The sequence below is a fragment of the Myxine glutinosa genome, chromosome 8 (assembly GCF_964187855.1).
Source record: "Myxine glutinosa chromosome 8, kmMyxGlut1.1, whole genome shotgun sequence".
In the NCBI taxonomy this organism is placed as follows: Eukaryota; Metazoa; Chordata; class Myxini; order Myxiniformes; family Myxinidae; genus Myxine; species Myxine glutinosa.
This window is the reverse complement of record NC_136268.1, coordinates 86,212,167-86,231,038: the sequence shown is the minus strand read 5'-3', so window position 1 is coordinate 86,231,038 and position 18,872 is coordinate 86,212,167. Positions and strand designations below refer to the sequence as shown.

At 43.5% G+C, this 18,872-nt stretch overlaps 2 long non-coding RNA genes across 2 annotated transcripts in view; one reads left to right on the top strand and one right to left on the bottom strand.

The window, feature by feature from the left end:
* LOC137432097 (uncharacterized) overlaps positions 1-8,564 on the bottom strand; it is a 43,021-nt gene extending 34,457 nt beyond the window's left edge. The window contains exon 1 of the long non-coding RNA XR_010985415.2: positions 8,457-8,564. This is a non-coding gene — a long non-coding RNA (uncharacterized LOC137432097). The remainder of the gene's footprint in view (positions 1-8,456) is intronic.
* The window catches only part of LOC137432671 (uncharacterized), a 243,816-nt gene that overhangs the window by 116,274 nt on the left and 108,670 nt on the right, over positions 1-18,872 (top strand). The gene's annotated exons all lie outside the window — the stretch shown is intronic.

Here is an 18,872-nt window from a genome sequence, read left to right as displayed (position 1 = left end):
AAGTAGATGGGAGGGTTGTCCAGTCGATCTTTTCGGAGAGACATAGTAAGAGTGTGAGATTTGTCAGGATTGAAAGACATGTTCCACTTGTTTGACCAGTCTGTGATTTTGTCCAGGTCTTCAGAGAGTGAGGAGGCAGCAGACTGCCGATCTGAGGGAAGAGGAATGGAGCGGCAGAGAGTGGAGTCATCAGCAAAGAGATAGAGAGGATTTTCGAGAGAGTCAGAGAGATCATTGATGAAGACCAGAAAAAGCACGGGGCCCAGAACACTGCCTTGGGGAACTCCAGCCTGAACAGGAAGAGGAGATGAGAGAAACCCATTCAGGGCCACACGTTGACGACGACTAGAGAGGAAGTCCGCCAGCCATGCGTGGAGATTTCCATGGATACCAAAGGAGGAGAGTTTGGTGAGCAGAGCGGGGTGCCAGACCGTGTCGAAGGCACGTGATATGTCGAGGGAGACAGCTCTAATTTCCTGTTTGGCATTGAGGACCTCCATCCATTGTTGAGACAGCAGAAGCAGCATGTCCAGAGTAGAGTGACCTGGTCTGAAACCAAATTGATGATCAGAGATCAAGCCATTGGAGAAGAGGAAAGATTTCATATCCGAAGCAATGATGGATTCCATGACTTTGCTGATAATTGGGAGAAGGCTGATTGGTCTGTAGTTGCTAGGATCTGTTTTTGCACCTTTTTTGTGCAAAGCGGTGATGTTGGCTGATTTCCAAGCAGATGGCAGTTGACCTTGAGCAAAAGAGAGGGTGAAGAGAACAGAGAGAGGGTGAGACAGAGCAGCAGAGCAGGATTTTAGGACCCGTGGGCTGATGCCGTCGGGTCCAGTTGCAGAATCAGAGTCGAGGGTTGACAGAAACTTTTCCACCTTGTCGGGAGGAAAGGACACGGAGTCCAGGAGCAGCAGGGTACGACTGGGTATGGTGGGTACAGAGAGGGATGGGTTTGGGACACAAGATTTAGAGGCAAACACAGAGTTGAGGCATTCGGCTTTTTCACGTGCGGAGTCAGCTGTGTAGCCGTTTGAGGTAAGGGAGGGGATGGAGGGGGAACAAACACCAGAAACGGATTTGACCAGACGCCACCAGGATTTGGAAGAGGGAGACAGATAAGAGAGTTCGGTCTTGAGAACGGAGAGATATTGTTTCCTGGCTCTCCTGAGGGTGGACACACACTTGTTTCGGGCTTTGTGAAAGGAAATGAGATTTCCTTCCGTTGGATTTGCTTTCCAGGAGACGAAGGCAAGTTGTTTCTGGGCAACAGCCTCACCACAAGATTCCGTGTACCATGGACGGGAGGAAGGGTATGACAACTGAAGACGAGATGGGATAAATCTGTGCATGAGAGAGAGCAATTTACTTTGGAAGAATTCCCAGGATGAGTTGATGTCAGAGGTGGTAGAGATGGGAGACCAGTCCAGATGATTGATGGCTGCTTGAAGACCGTGCCAGTTGGCCTGAGTGAAATGCCAGTCTCGTCGACGCTGAGCAGGCTCCCTGAGGATGGTCAGAGAGATGTCCACTTTAACAAGGACATGATCAGATGATCCGATCGGAGCAGAAGAAGAGCAGTAGACATTTTCAGGGAAGTTAGTCATAACCAAGTCCAGAAGAGAAGATGTTCCGTTGACTGAGATCCGGGTCGGGAAATTGACAGATTGTGTCAGTCCCAGTGAGTCGCAGAAGTCCTTTGCTGAGGAGCCATGGCTGGTGAGAGAGGTACCCACACCCAGCCAACTGGCATGATGACAGTTGAAATCACCACATATGAGGAAGAGAGAGTTGGGATGAGTAGATAGAAGTTGGTCCATATCATCAGACAGCGAGATGTAGATTGAGTCATCACTGTTTGGTGGACGGTACAACACACATATGAACAAGAGGTGGGAGCGAAGGGGAAGCCGTAGCCAGAGGTATTCTTGGGGGTGAGGTGGAGAGAGTGCAGTGCAGGGCGAGTGAGGAAGAGAGTTTTTGATAAAGATAGCAACCCCGCCTCCAGGACGAGGCTCAGGTCTATCATACCGGAGGAGGGAGTAGCCCGGGAGAGATACTATGGAATCAGAGACATCATAAAGGAGGAAAGTTTCTGTTAAGCAGATCACGTCTGGTTTGACAGAAGCAACCTGTATGGAGAGATCAGTTAAGTTTGAACGAAGGCCCCGGATGTTTGAGGTCCATACCGTTAATGAAGAGGAAGGGGGAGCATCAGATACAGAACAGGGGGGAGGAGGGGTAGGGTAAGATGTGGAAGAGGTGGAAGAGGTAGGGAGAGCTGTTGAAGGTGTGTCAGAGATTTCAGAATAGCTCGGAGAAAGGGAAGGATGGGGCGGACAAAAGGTTTGATGGTGATTGGGTGAGCCACAATGAGGTGTTATTTGAGGAGGGGGAAGAGCGAGGCAGAAGGTTGGGGGAGATGGAGGTGAGAGTTTGAAGGGGGAAGAAGCGGGGAGGACGCTTTGAGGAGGGGGAGTGAGAGGGGGGAAATTGAGAAGCAATGAGGGTGGGGAGATTTGAAAGGGATGGGTGATGGGGAAGATTTGGAGGGGAGGGGTGATGGGGAAGATTTGGAGGGGAGGGGTTATGGGGAAGATTTGGAGGGGAGGGGTGAGATTGGATTTTTGAAAGTGTACGATTTATGGGAAACGAACATTTATTGCAAAATGAGTTTCTTGTGACCTTCGAGTTAAAAATACGTTTAAGGACGCTGGATGGAGGATGGAGTGCAGGAGAGTTTAGGGAATGTAGAAAAAAGGCACTATAGGAGATGGATATTTTTTTTGGGATGAATTGATTTGGTGAGCAAGTCGAAAGCAGCCTTTTAAAGAAGAAGAAGAAAAAGGTGTTATAAAATATGACGGAATACATAACTTGAGGGGAAAGTGTAAACATTGAAGGTTAATGAGTGAAAACTATCTGGGGAAATGGGGGAGAAACACGTGGTCGAAGAACGAACGAACGAATAAGAATGAATAAACGAATGAGAACAGAGAAGGAAAAATTTTTTTTTTTTTTTGAGTTGAGATTTACACAAGGAAGTAGGCTATGGGTGAAAAGACTGGGAATACAGAGAACGAAAGTTATTGGATCACAAAAGACGGACCGCTGAGAGAAAAACAAAGCCTCAAGGTTGTACAGTGCACACTGTACAAGGCCTCAAGACACGACACGGCAAACAGACGATCAATTTATGAAAGATAAACACCGAGAAACAACCAAAGTTGCACACAATAACTTCACACACCGAAAGATAAATACAGTTTCGACAAAATACAATTGTGAACAGACTTAACTTCGAAAAACGTGGAGACCGTGTGGAGCTTCGAAAATCCCTGCCGCCGTCTCCAAAAGCTCTACAAAAATAATCCAGCACAAGCTAGAAAGAAATACAGAGTGCCAGATAATTTGACTGCAGATACACTGAAGGCAAGCTTGCTGAAGACAGCACGGAGTCGCGGGGATGACTGGGGCACTGAAGTCACTGGACGCCTGGAAGGGATCAACGACTTGGTAGCAGAAGAAACACTGTACCATTTGCGATGCAAACTTATGTTTGCGAGAGGTGACAGTTTGTCCAAGACTGATGAGGAAGGAAAAAGGAAGAGAGGACAGAGGAGTATTGATGAGGAGCGAGAGGCAGTTTTTATTGAATTCTGCGAATGGTTAGACTCAGAATTAGAGCATGGGGTAATGAACATGGACCAAGTCCATGAAAAGCTGCAAGAGTTTGATCAGTCACCAGAGAAGAGCCTTTCTTATTCAAAGCATTGGCTAAAGATAAAACTTCTAGAGAAATACGAAGACACCTTGTATTTCACAACACAGGAAAGAAGGGCAGATGTACTCTGTCAAAGATGGCACCGACAATATTCTGTGAGAGCATCATGCTAATCTTGACCATGGAGATGAGAAGACTCAGATCATAAAGACGGCACTCAAGTTCATATCCAATGATATTGCCTTGATTGATTTAGGTCCAAAGTCATACCCCACCACACACCGTATGACTGACATCGATAGTCAGCTGACACTTGTTCCTGCAAGCCTTCAGATGTTCTTGAGACCGATTGTCAAGACAGACGAAAGAGTTGCCGTTTGGGGGCAGAATTTTATTAAGGCCTGTCGACCTCGGTCTGGAGTATTGCCACACCAAATGGGGCTTGCCATACAACTTGATCATAGATTTGGGTCAAAATGGATGCTCAACAAGTTCCACCGGCTGGGATACACTGAGTCTTACACGGAGACACAAAACTACAAATACTGCTTCCTTAATAGTAGGAGTGGAGATGATGTTCCAGATACTTCTGGCACTCTTGACACCATTGTGGAGGAAACCGATGAACAGATCAATGATGAGGTTGCGGTTGATGCTGCGCTTGAGGATCAATCAGTGATGACAGCCAAAGTGCCAGCCAGTGAAAGTGAATTGTCAAGTAATGATCAGGTGGTCTTTATGGAGGTTGGGGAAACAAACAATGCAGTCACTCAGTTTGTTGGAGACAATATAGATTTAAACATTGTCTCTATTCACGGAAACACTCCCTTTCACTCAATGGGTTGGATCGAAGTCATCTCTCCGGCACCACCTTTGCCAGATCCACAGACAACAGCAGCTTTCCCCCGGGTGAAGTTGAAGGCACTCGACAAAGCTAAGATCCTGAGAGGAACTGAAGTAAAGATTATTCCATTTACGAACAGGAAACAGATAGGAACTAACGCGAGCATGTTTCTCCCCCTCGCTGAGCTTTCCTCCTCCCTGGCTCATGATCAGCCACTCCTCACTCCAGGTGACACACTCTGGGCAGCGGGGTGGGTGATCAAAGCCAACGATCCTGAGTTCCCACACTCCAACTGGAATGGCTGGATGAAGAGAATCCATGCTAATGATGCAAAGCAGAGCACACAGATCGACCCCAGTGACTATGGATGGACAATAGGTGTGCATGGGTATGAGCCAGTTCCAACACTGGACCCCACGGCTCCTGAGGAGCTATTGCAGTTCACGAGCTGTAATTGTCATGGAGATTGCAGCAACCGGCGATGCAGCTGCAAGAAGAATGGGGTCACGTGCATCTCGGCCTGTGGAGTCTGTAATGGCATTACATGCAGAAACTGCAGTCATGATGTTGTTGAGTCTGAAGAAGACATAGACAATGACTGTTGAAACTTCTGACATTGTGAATGAGAAATAACTCTTGAGTATTATATATGTATGTGAAATAAAAGCTACTTTGTGTGTAAATGTAAAAGTGAAAATATAAATGTTAACAATCAACTCAGAATCATGAAAAACCCTTATTTGACCCCTCATAAGTTACTTAAGGGCCGATTTAAAAAAAATAAAAATTCTCGAAAATAATTTTTCGGTACCCGAATTCAACAGCTTTTTTTCTGGGTTTCCCACGGGAGTTGAACTTCAACATTTTAACACATATTATTACACACCTTTACAAACATATTGGTGAAGAAATTTTTTGGTAACAATTTAGTTAACAGATTTGTGAAATATCTCATAAAATGCCCTTACTATATGAAGTGCATGCGCTCTGAACATACCCATATATGTATCTAACCATTTATCTGCGAATGTGAGATTTGACTGGAATACGCAACTCTCAAAATGAAGTATGAATGCTAAATGAGGCCTTGTGCGCATGCGCTGTGTGTGTTTGCAGTGAAAGTTTTGCTCACCGGGCAGTTTTAACCTGACGTTACTAGCATGAAATCTGTAATTCAAATAATCTTTTAAACATAATTTTCAGCATTGAAATAAAAGTAACAGTTTCAGGATGGTTAACCAAAATTGTCCCGTTTCTGAATGCAAATCGGACTCACGGAAAAAGAGAACATAAATATCTGCACATAAATTACATATATTACATAAATAATATATCGATAATAAATACATGTAATAAACTAGAAAGAGCAATCAGAGATTGCAGACCCTCGCCGGGACGTATTTTCAGCGTTTTTTTAAAGGCTTTTGTGTTAAAACAAATATGACGGCTCAACCACGTGACCGATGACGTCATCATTCTTTTTTTTCGCCACCAATTTATCTCTAGATGATGCTCAATAAATTTCATCTTGATCGGATGAAGTTTTGTACTTGTCGAATTATGACGTCATAATGGAGGCACCTATGGCATCATCATTACCATATTTTATTCCCCATGGAGAGTTCCTTACAATAGTGGGGCAACTTAGCATAACAATTGTGCATTTTGTGAGGAAAGCACCAAATTTGGCACACTAGTAGACTATCATATTATGAAAAGATCTGGATATTGGGCAATCTCAGATTCAGAGATTTGATTTTTGCAAGATTTCGATTCGATTGGGATCGAAGAGAACACCTTCTTCGTCTTCTGTACAGTGAAGTTGCCAGCCCTGAATTCTCTGGCTACATCTGGGTGCTTCATTGGGAGTGCAACCATGTCCCTCAGGTGAACAGGGACCCACCTGGCATAGTGTGTGTGGTCTAAGGCATGGAACCATGGGACCAGTTCCGTCAGGGCATCAAGGTACATCGTGAATGAAGCCTGCCGCAGAGAACGCACGTAGACCAGTACCAACATCTCTAGTTCCAGCACAGTTGTCCAGTACTGAAAGTTGGGAATGTCTTCTCCTCTCTGGTGACACCAGTCTTCGAACTCAGGCAGGTCTTCTGCATCATCAGCATATGTCATGCAGTGGCGTTCATACGCACGGTGTTGCAGGATGTGCAGTGCCGCTGCAGTGATTTGATGAGCTCTTCTTTTGCGGGTGACGTGGGCAGCTCGCAGGAAGGAGTCGGCCGTCCCTGGCGTTTTAATCTCAGCTTGCAAATCTGCAAAATCTGCAAATCTTGCAAAAATCAAATCTCTGAATCTGAGATGGCCCAATATCCAGATCTTTTCATAATATGATAGTCTACTAGTTTGCCAAATTTGGTGCTTTCCTCACACAATGCACAATTGTTATGCTATATTTAGCTTAGCTGCCAGACTACAATGAGACATGTCTCAAATTTTTATACGTAGTGCTTTTGGAGATACAGAGGTGCAACGTTTTTCGGGTTTTCCAATATGACGCCCATAGCACGTGACCAATGACGTCATAATTATCATTATAAAATTCTACAGGTGGAGTTGCACCTACGGTGAAAATTTCCTGTCAATTGGACCAACGGTTGCAGAGAAAATCATATTTATTCTGTGCAGACAAACAAACAAACAGACAGACAGACACACGGACAGACAGACAAACAAATGGACTCAAATGCAATACCCTCTCCTCAGGCGAGGGTAATTACACATAAATAAATAGAACACGAGAAATATCTGTGGATGAGAGGTGTTGAGTTCCTATCATTTCCTGTTCATACAAGTTAGCGGTGGCAGTGGATTTAACACACATACACGGATGGACAGTTCTCATTTTAGCAATAGATGCAAAAATTGTGTAATTTCTCCTTTGGCCCCAGAATCAAACAAAAAATATATTGATAACGGCCCTCACATATCCGCCCATACAGCTACCACTCCAACTATCCGCCCCCTTTTCTCGCAGGTACGTTTCCAATTATTTTCAGCTTCTTTTAGAAGCTTTTTGAACCATTTTACGTAACAATCCTCATCTCGCACATACAATATACTTTATGTTGTCCCGAAAACTGCCATTTCCTATACTAGAGTTTCTGCACATGCAAACCTAGCATTCTGTGGCAGATTACATCATTTGAAAGTTATGTATTCAATCATGAAATTGTTCTTTGACAAGGCTATAAATTTGTAATTTCATGGTGGAAAAGGAAAAGGGGTGACTTACTGTTTTCAAATGATAATATAGGATCTTTGACTTGCACCAGTAAATTATAGCAGACAGGACAGATGGCTTTAACCTCCCCCTACCCACAATATACACAACATACTCTGATATAATGCCATACAAAGCACCAGAATGACAGTTTATCTTCATGTGGGGAATCAAATCCAGACTATACAGCTCAGGGGTACCTTTGAGCAATCCATATACACTTGGAATAAAAGCATTAGTCTCCAGATGGTTTAGTCCTACAACTTGCTTTGTTTTCTGAAGATAACTGCATGTTCCAGTGATAGTACAAAAGAATACTTTCTCTGATGCTTTGAATAATAAAAAAGCAGATAAAAAACAAGAATTTGAGGAATTCAAAACTGAAGGCACCACAAACTTGTGCAACTGCTCAATAGGCAAAGCAACTTTAACTCCAACGGCACTCAGCAGAGTGCACACCTCCGCCAGGGTGAACAATTTATGTTTTGTATCACACTGATAGGTCAGATCTTGATCTGAACAAAAATCGTATCGGCTTGTTCTTACCCAACTCATCCACCAAGTGTTGTCATAATCCGTCCACAACTTTTTGAAATATGCTATGTATCGTTTTTGTCCACATCTCTCAATGGTAAAGAATCACTTACATGATTAAAAAATTGTCGTGTCCGGAGCCGGATCTTCACCAAAATCTAATCAATTCTTCCTTGTCACCAACCCAACCTGCACACCAAATTTCATCCAAATCTGTCCACAACTTGTTTGAGATATCCTGTTCACAGACAAACAAGAAAGGATGTAAGGCAGTATCCTGACAGCGATGACAAAAATCGAGAGAATCAATAATTGATTGATTAATTGATTAATTGTGTATTAAAATAAACAATAATCGTAAAATAATTAATTTCTTAATCAATTGGCTAGTAGCATACCTAAACCACCACTGTTTCATCCAAATCTGTAACTTTTTGAAAATTAATGAATCAAAAAATTAAATCATTAATTGATTAATCAATAAATCAAAAATACCCTTTACAGCCAAATCACTTGGTCACTGCCATGTCCAAATATCAGCTTCCTAGGTCAAAGTGTGCCTGAGATATTGACCAGATGAGAGAGAAAATAAATATAAGTACTTAATAAATCGATAATAATAAAGTAATTAATCAATTAATTGATTAATAAATTTAAAAAATAGCGTTTTTGCCAAAGCACGAGTTCAATATTGTGCACAAATTTTAGCTTTCTAGATCAAAGTGATGGTGGAGATATCACCCGGAAAAACAAGAGAACCTTGGCCTTTAGTCAAAAAACAATGACAGCCTCACTTTCGTCCTTCCGAATCCTCTGGTAAAGTTTAACGAAGATAGTTGAAAGCATTCACGAGTTATTGCACTCTCAAACAAACAAACGAAACAGAGAGACATGACAAAAAGTTTCAATTTTCGTCATAACAAACAGACAGGGGGTTAAAACATAAACTCCGCCCACCTTTGGTTCCGGAGGTACTTATTGAGAATTCACACTAGTTGGTGGTGCCTTTAGTTTTGATACAAATCTTGCTAACTGTAACCAGTTATTTGCGAATTCCAATTTATTTTTTTCACCTTCAGCTTTATACATGACCAGTGGACAATTCAGTTCCTGATAATAACGTTTATTTAAATTTTCATCTTCAGGTCGTTTTGGCAGTTTACAACGAAGTTCTCTCGACATGACAAAAAACTTCAAGACAGAAGGAGGTCATTTTTTTGGTATACTATTTTATTTCTTTTTTTTGCATACAATATCGAGGCTCGTGAAAGAGCTAACATTAATAACAAAAAAAATAAACGGACACACAAAACATACAATAAAGGGAGCGAGAGACAAGATGGGGAGAGAGAGAGGGAAGCACACAAGTACAACAGCCAAGAACAGGGCTCGAGGCTCGTGTAAGATCGAACTCAAATAATATATAATAAAGGGAGTGGGAGACAAAAGGAGGAAAAGAGGGGAAAGCACAACAGTAGAGAACAGGGACATCAAGAGATCTGTGGAAGACAGAGGGCTGTGGTGGGGTACACGGGATAAACAAGATGGATACAACAGGGTCTTTCAAGAATGAAATCAGGAAATTTGAAGGAGTTGGGTTTGGGATGGATTAACGGGGGTAGAAACGATCAAGGTTTTGGATAAGGGGAGGACAAGAGATGGTGGTGAACAGCTGTTTTGAAGACCTGGGGGGAGGAGTGGGATTGAAGAGTGTGTGGGAGTTTGTTCCAGAGGTGGGAGAAAAGAGGAATTAAATAGTGAAGGTGAGCATAGAGTTTTGATTTTGGCAGTTTCACCATAAGAGGCTGGCAGATCTTGTGCGACCTGTCGGAATATTTGGGGGACAGAGCACAGACAGAGCTTGGGGAGCTCGGCTGGAGAAGAGTCGGTAGAAGACAGAAAGACCACCAACCTGCCTGTGGTGAATGAGTGAAAGGCCCTCAGAGTTAGCTTCATCGCGGGAGATTCCAATGATTCTGAAAGCTTTGGTTTCAACAGCGTGAAGACGAGCTAGGTGTGAGGCAGGAGTACCAGCCCAGAGGGGAGAACAGTATTCCATTGAGCTGTGGATGAAAGCCTTGTATGTGGTGAGGAGCTAAATTGTGCCTAAATTGTGACTTCGCATGACAGAGGATGCCCAGTTGACGACTGGCTTTGGAGGCCAGCTTGGACATGTGTTTTTCCCAGGAAAGATCATGGCAGATAGTGAGACCCAAAATCTTGAGTGACAGAACTTATTGGAGAGGATTGTTGAGAAAGTAGATTGGAGGGTTGTCCAGTCGGTCTTTTCGGAGAGACATAGTAAGAGTGTGAGATTTGTCAGGATTGGAAGACATGATCCACTTGTTTAACCAGTCTGTGATTTTGTCCAGGTCTGCAGAGAGTGAGGAGGCTGCAGACTGCCGATGTGAGGGATGAGGAATGGAGCGGCAGAGAGTGGAGTCATCAGCAAAGAGATAGCGAGGATTTTCCAGAGAGTCGGAGAGATCATTGATGAAGACCATCAAAAGCACAGGGCCCAGAACACTGCCTTGGGGAACTCCAGCCTGACTACGACCAGAGAGGAAGTCCGCAAGCCATGCGAGGATATTTCCATGGATACCATAGGAGGAGAGTTTGGTGAGCAGAGCAGGGTGCCAAACCGTATCGAAGGCACGTGATATGTCAAGGGAGACAGCTCTGATTTCCTGTTTGGCATTGAGGACCTCCATCCATTGTTGAGACAGCAGAAGCAGCATGTCCAGATCAGAGTGACCTGGTCTGCAACCAAATTGATGATCAGAGATCAAGCCATTGGAGAAGATGAAGGATATGATATCCGAAACAATGATGGATTCCTTGACTTTGCTGATAATTGGGAGCATGCTGATTGGTCTGTATTTGTAAGGATTTGTTTTTGCACCTTTCTTGTGTTAAGCGGTAATGTTGGCCAATTTCCAAACTGATGCCAGCTAACTGTGAGCAAAAGAGAGGGTGAAGAGAATAGAGAGAGGGTGTGAAAGAGTGGCAGACCAGGATTTTAGGACCCGTGGGCTGATGCCATCTGGTCCAGTTGCAGAATCAGAGTCGAGGTTTGACAAAAACTTCTCCACCTTGTCAGGAGAGAAGGACACAGAGTCCAGGAGCAGTTGGGTTCGATTGGGTAAGGTGGGAACAGAGAGAGATGGGTTTGGGACACAAGATTTTGAGGCAAACACAGAGTTGAGGCATTCAGCTTTTTCACGTGCGATGTCAACTGTTTAGCCATTTGAGGTAAGGGAGGGGATGGAGGGGGAACAAACACCAGAAACGGATTTGACCAGATGCCACCAGGATTTGGAGGAAGGAGACAGGTTTGAGAGTTCATTCTTGAGTGTGGAGAGATAGTGCTTCCTGGCACTCCTGAGGGAAGACACACACTTGTTCCGAGCTTGGTGGAAGGAACAGAGATTGCCTTCAGTTGGATTTGCCTTCCAAGAGGCAAAGGCAAGTTGTTTCAGGGCAACTGCCTCACCACAAAATTCAGTGTACCATGGACGGGAGGAAGGGTAAGCCAACTGAAGACGAGATGGGATAAATCTGTGCATGAGAGAGAGCAGTTTGCTTTGGAAGAATTCCCAGGAAGAATTGATGTCAGAGGCAGTAGAGATGGGTGACCAGTCCAGATGATTTATGGCTGCTTGCAGACCGTGCCAGTCGACCTGAGTGAAATGCCAGGCTCGTCGACGATGAGGAGGCTCTCTGAGAATGGCCAGAGAGATGTCCACTTTAACAAGCACATGATCAGAAGAACCGATTGGAGCAGAAGAAGAGCAGTAGACATTTGCAGGGAAGTTTGTCATAACCAAGTCTAGAAGAGAAGATAATCCATTGACTGAGATCCGGGTCAGGAAATTAACAGATTGTGTCAGTCCCAATGAGTCGCAGAAGTCCTTTGCTGAGGTGCCATGGCTGGTGAGAGAGGAACCCACACCCAACCAGCTGGCATGATGACAGTTGAAGTCGCCACATATGAGGAAGAGAGAGTTTGGATGAGTGGATAGAAGTTGGTCCATGTTGTCAGACAGCGAAATGTAAATGGAGTCATCACTGTTTGGACGACGGCACAGAACACATATGAACAAAAAGTGGGAGCGGAGAGGAAGCTGTAGCCAGAGGTACTCCTTTGAGTGGGGTGGAGAGAGGGCAGTGCAAGGAGAGTGAGGAAGAGAGTTTTTGATGAAGATAGTCACCCCGCCACCAGGACGAGGCTCAGGTCTATCATACCGGAGGAGGGGTAACCTGGAAGAGATATTAAGGCATCAGAGACATCTTGAAGGAGGAAAGTTTTTGTTCAGCAGATTACGTCTGGTTTGTCAGAAGCAACCAGGATGGAGAGATCAATCAGGTTTGGGTGAAGGCACCGGATGTTTGAGGTCCATACCATTAAGGAAGAGGGAGGGGGAGCATCGGGTGAAGAGCATGGGAGGGGTAGGGTAAGATGAGATGAGAGGTGAGAAGGGGAGGTAGGGAGAGATGTTGATAGTGTGTTGAAGATTGCAGAAGAGTTAGGAGAAAGGGAAGGATGAGGAGGACAAAAGGTTTTATGGTGATGGGATGAGGCACAGTGAGGGGTTGTTTGAGGTGGGGCAGAGCAAAGTAGAAGGTTGGAGGAGGTGGAGGTATGAGATAGAAGGGAGACGAAGTGGGGAGGATGCAGCTTTGAGGAGGGGGGGGGGGGATTGGAGAAAGATGGTAGGGGAGGAGATTTGAATGGGGAGGGGTTGGGGAGGAGTTTTGAAGGGGAGGGGCAAGGGGGGGGACTTTTGAAGGGGAGGATTGAGGGGGGAGAATTGAAAGGGAGTGGTGAGGGGGGAGTTTTGGAGGGGAGAGGTGAGGGGGGAGATTCGAAGGGGATGGTGGGGGGGGGGGGAGTTTTGAAGGGGAGGAGTGAGGGGGGGAAGATTTGAAGGGGAAGGGTAAGTGGAGAGATTTGGAGGGGAGGGGAAAGGGGGAGTTTAGGAGGGGAGGGGTGAAGGGGGGAGTTTAGGAGGGGAGGGGTGAGGGGGGAGTTTAGGAGGGGAGGGGCGAGGGGGGAGAATTGAAAGGGAGGGGTGAGGGGGGAGTTTCGGAGGGGAGGTGTGAGGAGGGAGTATACAAAGTGGATGATTAATGAAAAAGGAACATTTATTACAAACTGGGTTTATTGTGATTTTGGCTGAATCCAGGTCCTTGCTCATTAATGAAGTTACTTCGTGGGTCCAGTGCCAGGCAAAACAGGAGAGGAGAAAGGCTGTCTCCTTGGAAGATACCAATCATATCTTCAGGCCTGGTTTTTATTCTTTCCTTCTGAGTGTTGCAGGATTGTTGTGATATTCCATCGATTCATGGCTTTCTCAATAAGCATGATTATTTGGGGATTTACAGTGCATTCAGAAAGTATTCAGACCCCTTCACTTTTTTCACATTTTGTTATGTTGCAGCCTTGTGCGGAAATCGTTTAAATTCATTTTTTCCCTCATCAATCTACACTCAATACCCCATAATGACAAAGAGAAAACAGGATTTTAGAAAGTTTTGCAAATTTATTAAAAAGAAAAAACTGAACTATCACATTTACATAAGTATTCATACCCTTTGCTATGACACTTGAAATTTAGCTCAGGTGCCTCCCATTTCTCTTGATCATCTTTGAGATGTTTCTACACCTTGATTGGAGTCCACCTGTGGTAAATTCAATTGATTGGACATGATTTGGAAAGGCGCACACCTGTCTATATAAGGTCTCAAAGCTGACTATGCATATCAGAGCAAAAACCAAGCCATGAGGTCGAAGGAACTGCCTGCAGAGCTCAGAGACAGGATTGTGTGGAGGCACAGATCTGGGGAAGCCTACAAAAAAATATCTGCTGCATTGAAGGTTCCCAAGAGCACAGTGGCCTCCATAATTCTTAAATGCAAGAAGTTTGGAACAACCAGGACTCTTCCCAGAGCTGGCCGCCCGGCCAAACTGAGCCATCGGGGGAGAAGGGCCTTGGTAAGAGAGGTGACCAAGAACTCGATGGTCACTCTGGCTGAGCTCTAGAGATCCTGTGTGGAGATGGAAGAAACTTCCAGAAGGACAACCATCACTGCAACACTCCACCGATCTGGGCTTTATGGTAGAGTGGCCAGACGGAAGGCTTTCTTCAGTGAAAGATCAATGAAAGCCCACAGAATCTTGTTTCTCACAGTCTGAGAGTCCTTTAGGTGCTTTTTTGCAAACTCCAAGCGGGCTTTCATGTCTTTGTCATTATGTGGTATTGAGTGTAGATTGATGAGGGAAAATATGAATTTAAACGATTTCAGCATAAGGCTGCAACATAACAAAATGTGAAAAAATTGAAGAGGTCTGAATACTTTCTGAATGCACTGTACATGCACTTTGTCATCCATCCTTGAATGTGGGACACTGTCAAAAATAATTTTTTTATCGTCTCCCAGTGTGTGTGTGTGTGTGTGTGTGTGTGTGTGTGTGTGTGTGTGTGTGTGTGTGTGTGTGTGTGTGTGTGTGTGTGTGTGTGACTGCACAGGCATTCAACATTCAAATCCAATTGTCTTTTTGGATGCTAATTAGCCAATTTGGGTTGCATCAAACGAAGGTAGCAATTTATGTTTTAATCACACATCAGGATGTCATATGATGACATGAATATTCTAAGAGAAGAGGAAAGGAATCGCAGCTTGTAATCAATCATACCATCACTTCAACCCATTATTATATATAGCCTCAATTAATTATTTTTGTCAGTGCAAGTTGGCAACTTTTCCATAACTACAATGACTGCATCAAGTTCGAAAGGAAGACAGGGTAAGGAAGCCATAAAACATTTCCTCTTTAGCTTAGGCCTTGCAACTCGATGCAGAATTAAGGCTGGAAGTTCATTGCAAATACGTAATGTGCAAGGAAAAAAAAAAACACACAATGGAAAAGAAAGAAGACCCAGAGGCCTAGCTCTTCGTTGTACGAGAAGCAGAAGTTAAAAACCATGAAAGTCTTGTTCCAGAGGAAATAGCAACAGCAACAATGAACTTCCTGCTTTCACCCCATTGTTTAGCCTTTGCATCAATGGTTGTGGGGTTTTTTTAATGCCAAAATGCTAATCTCACTGTAACAGTAAAATGACTACAAGACAGTAATGTAATAATTACACTATGATGTTGTAATGATAGAGGGCAAGTAAGTGGTACCAGTGTCAAACCGATGCCTTTTCAGGAAATAAGTATACGATGAAAAGCTAGAACGGGTGGTGTAAAGTGGTCTAACGCTCTAAATTATCAAGGGTCCAAGCTGGTCTAAAGTGTCTCACGGATTTTTGGGCTCTTATGGGTCTTCATGGTCTTTGATGGTCTTCATGGTCTTTGATGGTCTTCGGGATCTTTGTGTCATTTGTGTCAGGGGGCCAGTAGAGGGGAGGGGCAGGAGGATGGATGGAAGGGGTACATGGCATAAAGCAAATGAACACTACAAGGAATTTCAGGAAAGAGGTTGGAGATTGAAAGAGGTGGATTTGGGATGTTTTAATGGGGGTAGAAAATATCAAGATAACAGATGGTGGTGAACAGCTGTTTTAAAGACCTGGAGGGAGGAGTGGGATTGAAGAGTGTGGAAGTTTGTTCCAGAGGCAGGAAAAAAGAGGAGTCTTTTGCGTCTTCAAGGTCTTTAGGGTCATCTGGGTCTTTTGAGTTCTCTTGGTCTTTAGGGTATGAGTCCTGTGGGTTTTTAGAGTCTATGGGATATTTTGGGTCGTCAGTGTCTTTTGTGTCTAGAGGGGTCTTTGGAGTCTTTGGGATATTTTTGGGTCTTTTGGGTATTCGGGGTCTTTTGGGTTATCGGGGTCTTTTTGGGTCTTTGGGGTATTTTTGGTGTTCAGGGTCTTCGGGGTATTTTGTGTGTTTGGGGTCTTTAAGGATCAGGGTATTCAGGGGCTTCGGGGTGTTTTGGGTCCTCTGAGTCTTTTCGGTCATTTGGGTCTTTAGAGGTCTTGGTGTTCATAAGGGTATTGGGGGGACTTAGTGTCTTCAAGGATCCAAGGGGTCTCTGCAGTGTAAAGGGTTGAAAGGTATATTCCAATAGAATGTAATTAATAGACGTACGTAAATAATAGACAGGATGCAACTGATGTTCAAACAGTACGTGGTATATACAGTCACGTGAAAAAGTAAGTACACCCCATGTAAAGTTTTGACTTTTTCAACATATTTCAACATACAGCTATTTGATCTTCATTTCAACAATATTGATAGATAAAGATGATATAATATAACAAATATCATGAAACATTTACATTTTGTAGTCCATTGTATAATTTAAAAAAACATAAATGCAAATTTCGCATGTGGAAAAAGTAAGTACACCCTTGGCTCTAATAGGTGGTATTGCCCCTTTTGGCAGAAACAACCTCAAGTAGGCGTTTCTTATAACTGTCTACCAGTCTCTGATATCGACGGGGAGAAATTTTTGCCCACTCCTCCATGCAGAATTGTTTCAGCTGTGCTATGTTTGAGGGGTTTCTTGCATGCACAGCTCGTTTCACATCCCCCCACAACATCTCGATGGGATTTAGTCCGGGCTTTGAATTGGCCATTCCAGAACCCTCCATTTCTTTCTTTTCAGCCATTCCTTGGTGGATTTACTAGTATGTTTAGGGTCATTGTCACGTTGCAAGGTCCACCTTCTGTTGAGCTTCAACTTTCTGACAGATGGCCTCACATTATCCTCAAGCACCCTCTGGTACAATGAAGAATTCATAGTGGATTCTATGATTGTGAGCTGCCCAGGCCCTGATGCAGCAAAGCTGCCCCAAACCATAATGTTTCCACCACCATGCATTAGAGTTGGTATCAGGTTCTTGTGGTCAAATGCTGTCTTTGGTTTTCGCCAAACATATCTTCTGGTACTGTGGCCAAATAGCTCTACCTTTGACTCATCTGTCCAGAGCACATTGTTCCAGGAGTGCTGGTCTTTGTCTAGGTGTTCATTGGCAAACTTTAGCTTTGCCTTGATGCTCTTTCTGGACAGCAAAGGTTTCCTCCTGGCACACCTCCCATGTAGATCAAATTTGTGCAGCCTCTTTCTCATGGAAGACTCGTGCACTTTGACATCAACAGTGGCAAGAGATACCTGTAGGTCCCGTGATGACATTCTGGGGTTCTTAGAGACTTCTTTCAGCATCTTGCGGTCTGCTCTCGGGCTGAACTTGCTGGGGCGGCGTGGCCTGAACAAGTTGGCAGTTGTTTGGAATCGTCTCCACTTGTAGATGATCTTCCGGACAGTCGAATGATTGATTTCAAATTGTTTGGAGATCTTTTTGAATCCCTTCCCAGAATCGTATGCATCTATAACCTTCTTTCTGAAGGCCTCAGAGACCTCTTTTGATCTAGGCATGGTGACGCCGCACACTTCAACAACAAAGAGCAAACCAAACTAAATGTCTGAGGTTTAAATAAGACAGGTTCCTCCAAGATCCTTTCTAACGATGTTCTAATCATTTGCACCTGAGCTGGTACACCTGATCCTAATTTTAGGTATTTGAAGTGGTGATAAATGTATGGGTGTACTTACTTTTTCCACATGCGAAATTTGCATTTATGTTTATTTAAATTATACAATGGACTACAAAATGTAAATGCTGCATGATATTTGTTATATTATATCACCTTTATCTATCAATATTGATGAAATGAAGATCAAATAGCTGTATGTTGAAATATCTTGAAAAAGTCAAAACTTTACATGGGGTGTACTTACTTTTTCACGTGACTGTGTATATATATATATATATATATATATATATATATATATATATATATATATATATATATATATATATATATATGTATGCATATATGTATACATATATATACATACATCATCACATATGTTTGCTCCATTATAACAAGATACTTTTCAGTTTAAGTATCGAATGTAAAGATCGTTTTTTTTTTAATTCAAGGTTTTGGTCGAACTTTGGCAAGATTTCAGTTCAGCTATGGAGCATAAGGTGCTGTGTAATTTTTTCAAATGTCATTCTGATGATGCAATGAGGTGGGAGACCTCCCACTTGGAAAGAATAAGTGAAACAGACATCGGAGATAAATATAGAGAAAAACTTCTCGAAACGAAAAAGAAACACGGAAACAAAACTGTGAAAAGTTCAACTACTGACTGGATAATATGACTGTCCCGTGAATATGTTGTGATGTAGCCACAAGACGCCTACCCTTCTCCATTTTGGAAAAGTACCTTTCATGTGACATTCTCTGAAAGCAGAAGTAGCAGAATGTGAACAAATGCTTGGGCTTCAACCATAAGGCAAAATAAGGCCTGAACAAAAAATCCCTAACCTCAAGTCTCTTCCCAGTTTCATACACATGACCGGTTGGTTTCTGACATTACGTTTTACTCGTGATTCATCAGCAATACCAAAAAATGTTTATTTTTGATAATTTCATTGTAGAAATGCTAGCTCGTGACCGAGTGATGCACTGGATTCAGCTGAAAACCATAAACCCAGGTAAAAAAAAAAAAA